A 12,850-nucleotide genomic window follows, 5' to 3' on the forward strand; every position below is an offset into this window, starting at 1 on the left:
GCACATGAAAGTGCGACGTCCCGCCGTTTTTCTCCAAGCTGAGGAAGTTTGCAGATCGACAGTGACAGCACCCCGCTTACCTCTGAGACACCTACTAGAGCATCTCCAATTAAAAGCCTCCTATGATTTCCCCTATTAATAATAAATGCCTCTGGACTTGGTGGAGCTGTGATTGGTATGTGTCTGTGATGGTTTTTAATACATGTACACATTTGTGCGAGCTGTATATTTGTTCGCCTCTGTGGTTGAAAGTGTGCGTGTGCCTTTTTTCCAGGAGAGCATCCATGTGCTGTGCCTTTTCATGTACATTCACTGCGGTGTTTAGTTTCCTGTGGTCTCCACCTCCTGTCTGTGGTGGTGGTTACCTCATAATCACGACTGAAAAGCCATAACGCGCCTCTCTAGAAACTGAAGATGCCACATTGGATTTCAGCAGGAAATTCGAAGAGGTGGCTCTCTCTTCACTGCTGAGGTAGATGCCAGGAAGCCAGAGACAGTTTTCCAGGAAAAATGTGTTGCTGCAAACACTGTCTGTCCCTGTGACTTCTGCACAAACATTGGTCTTGTTCCAGAACACCTGGAGCGCTGCAGCTCTTTATTAAAGGCATGACTTCACTATTGTTACCGTGATTACAGATTATGAGCTTCATAACCACCTCAGACTTAGATAAAAAGGGCATCATACAGTAGGTGGAAGCACACTGATAGCTGCACCACACCACACCTCATCATAATAACAATAATTGAAGAGACACTGACATCTGAGTGGAGGGCAAGCCTTTTTTCAGGGTAATTTGCAAAAATGAAGCGAGCCACTGAAGTGGATAGAAACTTCCCCATAAATAAGTCTAGAAAACATTTTCACAGAGGACAATGTCTGTCGCGAGCATGACTTCAAAATGACTCATCCACCTGGTTGCACTGTTTCTCATTTAACAAACACAGTCCATCACAGTGGTATGTTGTAACTGTCTTTCACTCCACTTCTCCATTCTGCAGATTCAACTGCTTTTGCTGCCTCCAGGACTTAATCAATATGCACTGTGTCGGTTATCAACACACGTGTTTTTTCAGGAAACATCATCCTTCTCCGGCTTCTGATTTGTACCTGAATAATGTCGTCTATGGATCGGCGGTGAGTGCATGTGGCGGGTAATCAACAGACATTCACTGTGGCTGTCATGCAAGCGGAGAAATTCATCCCAGAGGCACAAGGGGCAAGATGCACATTCATGACCATAGCATGCAATAGGACAAGGGGACCACTGTGACATACACTGGTGATAAATGGAGAGGGTATGACCTTGGAGGAGATCTTTCTCTCTTTGCCTTTCTCCTCCTCTCTTCTCACTCCTCCTATTCTGCTTCTCCAACAAATCACTTTTCTCTGTACTGGCCTGTGGAAAAATATCCTTTCCTCACACTGTTTCACTACATGAATACCATACTTACATACTTACACAATACCTGAACAAGTAACAGCCACAGCTCATACTTTTCATCCCAACACAAACAAATCTCGAACCCAGAAAAATTAGACTTCCTTTTTGCCAACATTCACTCTGTTTTTCTTAGAGATGAAATTTGAAGAAATGTTACTTCCCAGACCTCAATTACAGATGGATGTTTAGAGAGGAGGTGCAAAGTAACAGAGAAGTGAAGAAATTGCAGATCAGGCTATTGTTGCTTGTTTTGTTTTTTTACCAGACCGTGTGTATATAGACCATGGACAGATTTAATCCTGAGTGTCACTGCTGATCTGATCTGTCTCTTTTAACAGGAAAACACTCTTAGCAGTGTGTTGCTACAGTCAGCTGGGATCTGTGTCTGTGTTGGGCCGGACCAGGCTTGTCAAACTGCCATATGTGGACTTTAGACATAGTTGGATTGCAGAGTGGATTGAACAAACAGAGGATACTGAAGCAACTGCACAGAAGCTACATAAGGGATAATGTTGCTGTTTGCTTGGTAGACATGCTTTAACTCTACAGATTCAGATGTTTGCAAAGAAAGATTCCAAAGTTTTGTAAAGAAAACTGACTATCGTGATATTCTTTGAATGCATCTTCATGGTTATGCTTAAGGCAACATGACATACATCTCTGATTAAGGCAATCCTCAAAATCTCCTTTTCACAGAAGACAAATGTCCTACTGCAGCTGTCAAACTAATTAGACCTTACTTAAATCATTAGCTAGGAAAATGAGCTTAAGTCTCCATGGTTCTGTTATGGCCGGTATGGTGATGCAAACGCACGCGCATGTGCACATAGAGACACATTTGCAGTAATGATTTCTCATTACATAATAATCATTGAAAAGGTAAACTAATTACTTGTTACATTACCGTTGCTACTCAGCACAGCTTTGTCAAAGGTGTTTTATAAAAACTCCAAAATCCACACTCACAAGTCAAATATTCTGTATTTAACTCGTGTGGAAATAGAAAACGAGATGTTGTGGTTTAACAAGCTGCCAGCCTGCAGTTTGTAGGTATTTACTGTCAACAGTAGTCCAGTCTACACAGTGAAAACACCCTCCAACTTTAAACAAAACCCCAGTGATTCCTGAACGTAGGCTTAGCAGTGATTAATGTTAGCAAACCAGCTCACCACATGTAAACTGTACAACTTTGGAATAGCCTATTTGGGAGGCATGTGGGAGAAGTTGGCCTTGAAGCCTTTCTGCCAGAAAACCTAACCAAGTAGTTTTGGTGCCTAAACCAGTCTGTCCAATGAATGCATAGAGAAAAAAACTGGTTTCAACACTCCATTTAACACCCCCAAGCAGGCAGATCCCTTACACTACTCGTTAATGAAAAAAGCAATCACGTTACTCGTTACCAAGCAATGTGTTACTGCCCATATGCAACCTTGGTTTTGAAAAAGATTTTCTGAAGTCATGTGTCCATGTTTAGATACTTTTAAACTGCCTCTCCCAAGGTTTCTCCAATTTCCCTGTATACGCTATGCATGGTATTATACAATGGAATCATTAATTTAATGGACAAAATCCACACATCTACATTCTTAGTTTAAACAGCTAGTTAGCACTGATAGCAATTTTCTTCATTAACAAACTGGACATTTGTATATGATGGAACATCACATTAAGATATTTCCAGAAATCTTTATGTCACAGTTAAACATTAGAACAGCGTGAGCAGGAGGTTTCAGGGTTTGATGACTATGCCTGAGAATGAAAGCCAATGCAATTTTGCACTAATTTTCAGCAATCATACGGGGAGAAAAGGTCTATTGTAGAAGAGGCAGAGATACATTTTCTGAGCTGACTGAGCCTCAATAGACCAGAAACAGCGCAGCCACAGGACATGAGGAAGGGCCATGGCTCTCATAGCTACTCTTTTCTCTAAAATTTTCTTTCCACCTATATTTGCTGAATGCATCAGGTTCACACTCCTTTGTCAGAGATTACTGAATTTGCTTTGTCCACCACTAGTTTGAAGGGAAGAGGGTACCCCAGAGAAGTAAATTACAAAACTCATCATAAAATATCTCCTGGAATGTACTGAAGTTAAGAAATTGATAGCGAGGATAGTATCTAGGACAGACTTATCCTGTAAGGCTTTCCTAAAACTTCCACAAACTCCTATTATTTGCCTCTTCATGGTACTAAAAGAGATTTAGCAATTAAAAATGACAGAGCTTTATCTTTTTCTTCCACAACACAATAAAGAAAGAAAAAAATCAATGACATAAGAATGCCAGAGGTCAACTGGCAGTGTTTTCAGTGTTGAACCACATGAATACATCGCCACATACATAGGCTTTATTTGGTTGACTGAGCCTTCACAATGCTGCTGGGTCCCCACAAGCCACAATAGATTAATTAAATTAATTTAATTTCTTAATTAGCTCCATTTTTCTCCCTTCCCCGATACAGTAAAATGAAAATGTCACAAATTTAAATGCTCAGATTAATCTGATGCTGTTCTGCATCATACACACATTTACATACATTATATACTGTGAACATCCTTTGACAGTAAACAACCACATATATACCGTTAACAACAAAACTAACAAGTTATTAACTCTTTCACGCATGCACAAATGCCTACACAACACAGATTCCTAAGTTTTCTGTTGGGAATTCAAATTTATAGCATGTTATAACAAACACATTTAAATGCATATATCATCAGTTCATCAAGAAAATGTGCAGCAAACTAAATTTGTATGCCCCTTTAAATACTTAAGAAAGTGCCTCGAAGGATGGCAGCTTCCTTTTCTTGAACTACATCTTTAGGAAGTGTTTTTGCAAAGCACTTAAAAGAAAATTTTGATATGGGACATTGAAAAGAAGTATGCAGTTTCACCTGCGATTTTGTCATTATTGGTGAAAATTGTTATCCCTCTTTGCAAGATTTATTGATACTTACAAGCAACTGCAATAGCAAAAAAATCAACTGAACTAAAATCAGAAATAACTCCCACTGAGTGGTACTGAGGCACTCCGATTCTAGCAGCTCTAAACATCTAAAAATGATATACACGGTGTAACTGTGCTAACATTATCTTGTATCTGACAGGTATACAAAAACAAAAACAGCATCATTTATTTTCATTAAAGCTGATGTCATTTACTTTCTATAAAAATACTGGTAAGATTTAAAGGCACTGCTGTAGATTGTGATCATTTATCAAAACACTGCACAGGAATTCAGACCTTTTTCTTGAGCTGCAGTAATTAATAATTTCAGTGGCTGTAGGACAAACCTTCATATCTGCAGAACTCAGTGTTGAGAGAGCTTGCTGTGAATTTGACAGCATGTAGTATAATAGAAGTGTCCGCTCTTGTGGCCCTTGTTAGATGAAGAATGGTCCCCTCCACACAGAGCCCTTTGCCATCTTTTTGTCTGCAGGAGAGTAGTATGATGTGACCTTTAATGGCTGGCAGGCCAGAGGAGAGCACAGGACTTATAAGAAATGGCAGATCTGCAGCTGACCTTTAAAAAACCCTCATATTGCATTAAGACCCTTTGATCACTTGGATTATCCACTGCTGTCTGGGACCTCACTGGATCATTTTGACCAGCCAGTCTGTGTCAAGGTGCTAAGAAAAAGGAAATTACACACATCATAAAGAGGACACACACTTTTATAATTTATATTCTATATTGGGGAATGATATGTATGTTTCTGACACTGTATAAAACTCAGTATTTTAAACGTGACATACATAATCACCAAGACAGACAACACCAGCAACATCAGCAATATATGTATTATGACAATGACAAAGTTTTTGCCATTTCTGGGTAAATGGACAGTTCTCAGGATTAAAGCTGGTTATTTCAAGATGTTTTTGTGTGTCTTTGTTCGTATGAGTCATTTGAAGTTGTGATCCAGTCTGATCACACTATAAAAAACAGCTGTTTGAGCCCTGTCAGAGTGGCTGAAAATATAATAGACTAAACAAAGTTAAAGGTCATTATCAATGACGTTTATGTCAACCACTCAAATTTCATGTAACTGAATCAATTAACTTGAAATCTGCCCAGTCTCCTTTCATTAGAAGTAAATATTTTATTTTATTTAAAGACTGACACATTTTTCTTCTTATTCTACAGAAAAATATAATAATCTGAGCTCTATGAAGGGGAAATACCCTTTAAACTATTACTTTTACTACACTGGAATTAATTACTATAAGTGTGTGATCAAACATGATGTATCTTTTGGGGGGGGATGTAGCTTTTGATTTGTTCATCAGTTCATTCTATAATTCCACTTAAATGTAATAATAATAAATAATAATAAAACTTTATTCATAGAGCACTTATCAAAACAAAGTACAAAGTGCATCACAACAAGAGAAATAAAATACCACAGTGAATGATGAAATATAAAGAAATAAAATACATCAAATACACAAAAGCAATAAAATAAACAGTAAAATAAACAGCCAGTTCAGGTAAAATCAGGATATACTTTCAGATAAAAATGTGTTTTGAGACGAGACTTAAACGAAGACACTGACTCAGACAACCTAATGTAGAGGATATCCTTTCACTGGTTACTTTGTCAACCAAGATCTGCTTGCTACACACATGTGCTCTCTTTTTTTGTATCATTATATTGTTTCTTACTTAAAAAAGACTATAACATCAGTCATGAGCATATTTCTTCGACATGTGAATATTTTAAAATATTAAATGCAGGTGGTATTGTGCTGCCAGACACAACAGTGTTTTCAGAGGTGCTATGATGTGAATCTGATGCTAATTATGAGAATCCCTGGAGATGTTAGCAGTTGTTCTTGGACCAGGTGCGCCATCTTCCATTTCATCTCAACCTGCTACTGCTGCCAAAGCTATCGCAACCAGCGCAGCCCTGAATCAGAGTCAGTCAGGTGTTCAGAAATATAGCCTTAAGGGACACAAGATAGCTCGGGGAGACCCCTTTGATACAGCCCCTTCATTCTCAACTCTGCCCATCTTTAACATTCAAATCATTGCTGTCCCATATGGACAAGGTAATTCACTCAGTGATTTAAAGGCAACCTGACCACCTCCATTCTCTGCATGCGTCTCTGAGATAAAACATAAAAGATTGTTCCGTTAATCTGTTCACAGACCTCTTTCCTCTCACCGTAGAAATCCAGTGACCCATCAGCAATTCTATATTACCGTAATGTGAAAATCTTCCCATCTGCCATAATTACCATGTTACAAAGGGCTGTCTTAAATTACACCAGGAATAATGGCTTTGTGCAATGGGAGTTAGAGTTAGAGCCAGCTACCTATATGTGTATGAATTTGTGTATGTGTGTGTGTGTGTTTCTGTGGTCACAGACATAAATGTACTGAGATGCAAACAATGATGATTTGGCCAAGATGGGTTTAAAATAACTGTTAAGGATACTTGCAATGATGTGCGTGAAAAACAGAGCACAGAAATAGCATGTGGGAGAGTTAATCATCAGTTTGTTGTATTTATAGAAATGATTCGTGTACATAAAAAAGTTGGGTACTGGGTATCATGTACAGATACAAAAGCAGCCCTTCAGCAAATAAGGCCAATTTTTGAAAATACCTTGAAGACTAAAGACTAAATAATAATAAACTTTATTTATATAGCACTTTTCTTAACAATGTTACAAAGTGCTTTACAAAAAAGAAATAAAACCACTTGTCAAAGTCCAATTAATGGCATAAAGCCAAGTTATTGTTTGTGATGGGCAGATAAAAGGGACAGAAGCACACACATATAGGCTGATTCGCAGTTGTCCATTTCATTATTGGGGGGACAGCAAGGTTTGTCAAATATGATGTGCAAAAAGACATTTTAGAAACACATGAAGTAGAAATCCTATATGTCATTAATAACTATGCCTTTTGACTGTGTAAGTCACATCTGCCAATCACGTCGGTCAAATTTATATAAAAATGTATTCTTCTACAGCTGAACGCCTGCGATTAGAAAGTCCCTGTCCATCCTTCGTCCTCTTCAAATGATTTATGCGCTCCCTGTTTAATTGCAGGTTTGGGAAATACCCAGTGCTTGTGGCAATTGGCATATTTTGACCTGGACAGAAATTACATCCATTCAAAAGCAATGAATTTCAATCACCTTTCTTGTCCGCTCTCAAGATTGGCTCTGAGTCAAACTGTCATTAGGCTCACCCAAACATTTCACAAAATGAGGGTGCTGACATCATTCACATGGACTTGATTAATCAATCACTTAATACAAGGTAAAATAGAACAGGAGCACTGATACAAATACGAACATGATTTTCTGGGGAGATACACACACTAACTATTAATGCATATAGTACATGTACACTGTGTGTATGTAAATACTGTATGCTTGTATGTGCCTACATGCATGTAATTAAAATGCAATTGTATCTTTTTTTTAACAGACAGGTGAATATACTGTTTCTTGAAGGAAGCAAGAGTTTTGTGTGAAAGGAATTAAAGGCCTGTCCTATATAGACGCCTGTCCCAAATATAGGCAGGTTGAGTTCAGTGACTGAAGCGAATAAAAGCCAGGGCTATTAATTGAAATTTTAAGGTAAATAAGCAATCGTTGCTACTAGCTCTGACCAGCTTTCTAGCTACTTAAGCAGTGTTGCCGGGTTGGTTAGAAAAAGTCATTATTAGCCAGAAAATGTGAGTATTGAAAAAAATTATAAAAATGTCTATACTATGACAAACTAGGACATTTTGTCAACCCACCCAAGCTAATTTTTACCGACATAATCCATCCTAAAGTCTCCCAATTTGGTGGAGATTACAGCCTGCATACCCTGTAGTTACCCTGTAACTGAATGTAAGAAGGGGAGAACTAACAATGCTTTAAATTACATACCCTGTAGTTACCCTGTAACTGAATGTAAGAAGGGGAGAACTAACAATGCTTTAGATTACATACCCTGTAGTTACCCTGTAACAAGGGGAGAACTACCACCGCATATATAACTAACTTATTCTGTAACTAGAAGAAGAACAAACTGCACATTTAACTGCACAGTTTGCTGTCAGAGGAGTATATTAACCATGTAGTATAAGTGTTATGATTTATACCTTGTGTTTTATTTTGCTATATTTGTAATTATTTCCTGGGGAAAAAAGGAGGCCGTGCACAGAGCTGAAAAAAGGTAAGCTTGCACGTTGAGAAGCTGTAATGCTGGTCTAACACAATTGCCAGGGAGAAGACTTTCAGCATTTTAACAACTTCAAAATTGTCAACATGTGGTTAAACCGAAACCGAAACACAAGTGAGAGACATCTAGGCTGGGTGAATTTTGTTCGCCAATGGTACTCAGAGCCACAAGGCCACAAACGAGCGTCCAGGAACTAAATTATTTTAACCCTCCTATTGTGTTCAGGTCAAATATTTAAGGTTTAGATGTGTGAAACATACCTTTAATTTTTTTCTGATCAAAACAAGGCTTCGTTACATCCTCAGCAATGGCTTACTGAAAACACACACACACACCTTGCCAGAGATGACTTGACTTGTTTATAAGTCTTGTTGTGTGATTGACCAAAATAAAGTTTTGTTTTTTGGAAATTACTTTTCTCCTTTTTTATAGTATCCTACTATATATATGGTCAATTTTGACTTGTAACACAACAGATGTAACTATTAATTGCTCATTATAAGTTTTCAAGTTATTTTGGGAATGATATTGTTTATCATTAGCCTCTCATGGTCTTATAATATATTGGCCTGTTCTGTTCATCATAAGCAATAAAATAGGTGATAATTTGTACCTATTTTAAATTAAAAAAAAAAAATTGTACATTGTAAGCAAATTTGGTCCAAGGTACATAAAATATCAAAGCACGTATACAGGTATATTATGATTATGGATGAATAATAAGTTACTTAGCAGATAAAACATTTACTGGATGATAATTAGTGCTGTTTTTCAGTGCTTGTTAATGAATTCAAACACGGGTCAAATTGACCCGCAAACACTAAGTGTATAAGTGTATAATTTGAACACAATAGGAGGGTTAAGTACCCCCAAATTATAAAGGAACAATGTCAATGTACAAGGTCATTTTGAAATAAAAATCACATTAGATTTATTAAGTGATGCAGAAGTCATCACTCCATCTTCCCTGAAACATTGCATTTTTATGGTCATACTGTAGTAGTAATAGAATAGGCACTCAGTAGTTAAATAATAACTACAGTATAAATTATTTCTAAGTTCCTCCCAAACGTCCAGATTATTGCTCAGCAGGTCATACATAACCTGCAATAACAGAATAGGTACCCAGTAGTTAAAAAATAACTACAGTAAAAGATCATGTTAAGATCCCAAATTGTTACCCCCTTATTCCATAACTTCACATCTTGTTAGTACCTACATATATGTATTGGTATGTACTGTACTGGTAGACTGTTAGTTCAAAATATTGCACCATAACTATGCTGAGTAATTATGCTGTACATTGCGGGCTGTAATCTAAAGCGTTACCCTATTTTGTCTTTCCTAAAAGAGAGAAGGGAATCCTGAGTTCCAACTTCAAATACAATATTGTCCTTTATTAAGAAGTTGGAGATTTAGTAGAAAGCAGGATGCAAGCTGCAATATCTTAATTTCTATGACAACACAGTGAAATGTCCAACATCTTCGGGGAGCTTGCATTATGTATAGTATAGCATGCTGCATATGCTGAAAAAAAGCAAAGAATCCATGGTAACTGTGTCTAGCAGCTTCTAACTTGTTGTTCTAACTGTTGTTCATGCTGGACCCCCCCCCCCAACTGTGAGATTCTGCCAAACATGACCGAATAAAGCTACCTCTAAGCTCTTAATATATGTCTCTCCTGCTCACAGATTTCTGGAAAGAATGACCCTCGGTGCACAGTGGGCAGTAAAGCCAGGAGGAAATCTCTGCCGCGACTGTTAATGACACTGCTTAGATCAATCCCCTACGGAGCTTTGTGTTTTTCTCCATCGCTTTCTCATTCGATGTTCCTCTCTGTCTGTCTTCTCTTTTTTTCCCTCCCTCACTTGATTTCCTGTCTATGTACAACACACTACAAAAATGTGTTCCAACAGAAGACGTTGTGTTGACCTGCGCTGTCCTTTTTGCTGTTTGCAGTTCCTTACAATTACATCAGCTCTGTCTCCAGACAAATCGAATGGGCCAGCTTGTCCCTCTGACTGTGTGCAGTGCTGACCGATCGATGGGCATCACAGTTAATACCCTCTCTTGTTTTTGTCGAGTTGTGGAATGTTTGTTGCTGATGGACACACCCATCGGCTGCTTTCCTCTTCGCTAGATCAAGACTTTGCTCCGCCTGGGGACGGCTTGTCGATCCCAGGCTGTTCAAAGTGATCAGAGTCACTGTCCACAAAATCAATAGGCTGCTCCTACTCCCCCTCCTTCCCCCTTTACTACCTCCTTACAGCAGTGTACAAAGTTTTCCTGTCTGTCTTAATGGAAAGAACATTGGTTGAATCAATAAATCAAATAATCAATGGGCTCAGGACAGCAGGCAGGATAGAGTCCCAGGGAGGAACAACCCAATGGTACTCTAGGATCAGGTTCTGCGTCTGGAAAGGCCTCAGGATAGCAAGTCATTAGAAATAACAAGATCATTATTGGCAAACATGGAAAAAAAAAGTATTTTACATAAGCAATGTAAGTCCACTGGAAAAAATGAAGAATGTGGAGTTTTTCAATTAATTAAATAGCTTGAAAAAGAAGAAAACAACATAGACACAAAAACAACAAAAATATGGTCGATGAGAAGCTCACTGCTCTATATGTGTGTTCTCATGCTGCAGGTTGTGTAAGTTGCTCCAAAGGACATTTTGAACAAATATTGTAACCACCTTGGCGTATGGATTTAGTCATTATCATTTTTTGTTGCATTGCCCAGTTTCATATATATATTTGACAAAGCATCCTTCCAGGATTCTAATTAATTTTTTGAGAGATAATCCATTAGCTTGTGTTGATGTCGACAATATTTTAGGCATTCATTATCTTGGAACAACCCAACCACACAAACACACACATGCAGTTTTCTGTTTAGGACAAGGCCAGAGAGGCAGGGAGAAATATAATGGTCTGCACAAAAGTGATATCAAACATAAATGGGCAGAGGTGGCGTGACCGCGCCTCTTCCCTGTGGCAAGAGATCTGCAGCCGTACATTAGCCCTCACTACAGAGGCGTGAGTTTGTTCAAACACTGTAAACCAATTGTGCTGCACTTAATCTAATTTTGTCCAATGCCTGGAACGCCTGCATAGGTTCAGAGTTGATTATACTAAGTGGTTGTTTGGTATGTAACCTGTGGCAGAGTATTTAATCTAGTTTTCTAAGTGACTTCAAATATGGTAAATAGTGCACCAGTAGAAACTCCATATACAGTATGTGCGTTGCACATAGCACAATAGGTTAACTGTGTTGTGCTGAGTATATACAGTGCAGACGCTTTGTTGCTAGCTCTCTGCTTTGCTTACATTCTTTTGCTGTTTTTGCCAAAAGCTAAGGAAAGTTGATCGACGTTAATTTATAAAAGACACAGAAGGATACCACCAATCTTTTATCACTTTTATTACTTTTTCAGTACGGTGTGAGCGAGACCTACAAACAGCACAAGCCTTTTGCTGTGTCTGTGACTGGAAATCTGGGATTAGTACAAGGACATGATGGCAAAATCTGTGAGCTGCACAGAGTGTGAGCGACTGACTGACTTGAAAAGAAGATTGAAACGCTGTTATCAAATGTGTGAAAGTGAGCAATTAATTGACTTGACTTCAGCTATTGTACAAGGTGCGGAGCCACCAGATGCTAACGGACAGACTTTTATACACGAGATTACATCTGTAGAGCATCCCATCACAGACTTGGCTCCAAAACCAGTCTACCCTAATGACGCCTATTACAGGCACAGCACCAGCGCTAGACCGAAAGCATCAACTCCAGCAAGGACTTGGTCTGACATCGTCCGCCACAAAGGCAAATCCAGTAAGAAATCAAATAAGAAGCCACCAACACTCACTCCACCACTCAAACTCTCATTGCAAATGAGACCCACTGACTTGGAATAAAGTTTTTGATAATAGCAACTATGTTGAACCCAGGGAAGCTAATCACACCACCAGCATTAAGGCTAAGCAAAACCCAAGAAATAGCCCCACAACCACTGCTAGGCTGAGGGCCAGAAGGGATATTGGGAACTCCACAACTGAGAAGACACTATTCTGATTAGGGACTCTATAACCTATAATCTAACTATGGATGACACATCTGTCAGGGAGCTAACAGAGCTGTTGCTGTTATCATCTCTACACATCCAAATAACATGAGGATTACTATCCATGCTGGGTCTTTTGACATTCTGTGT

Source organism: Siniperca chuatsi, linkage group LG11 (genome assembly GCF_020085105.1).
Source record: "Siniperca chuatsi isolate FFG_IHB_CAS linkage group LG11, ASM2008510v1, whole genome shotgun sequence".
Taxonomy (NCBI): Eukaryota; Metazoa; Chordata; class Actinopteri; order Centrarchiformes; family Sinipercidae; genus Siniperca; species Siniperca chuatsi.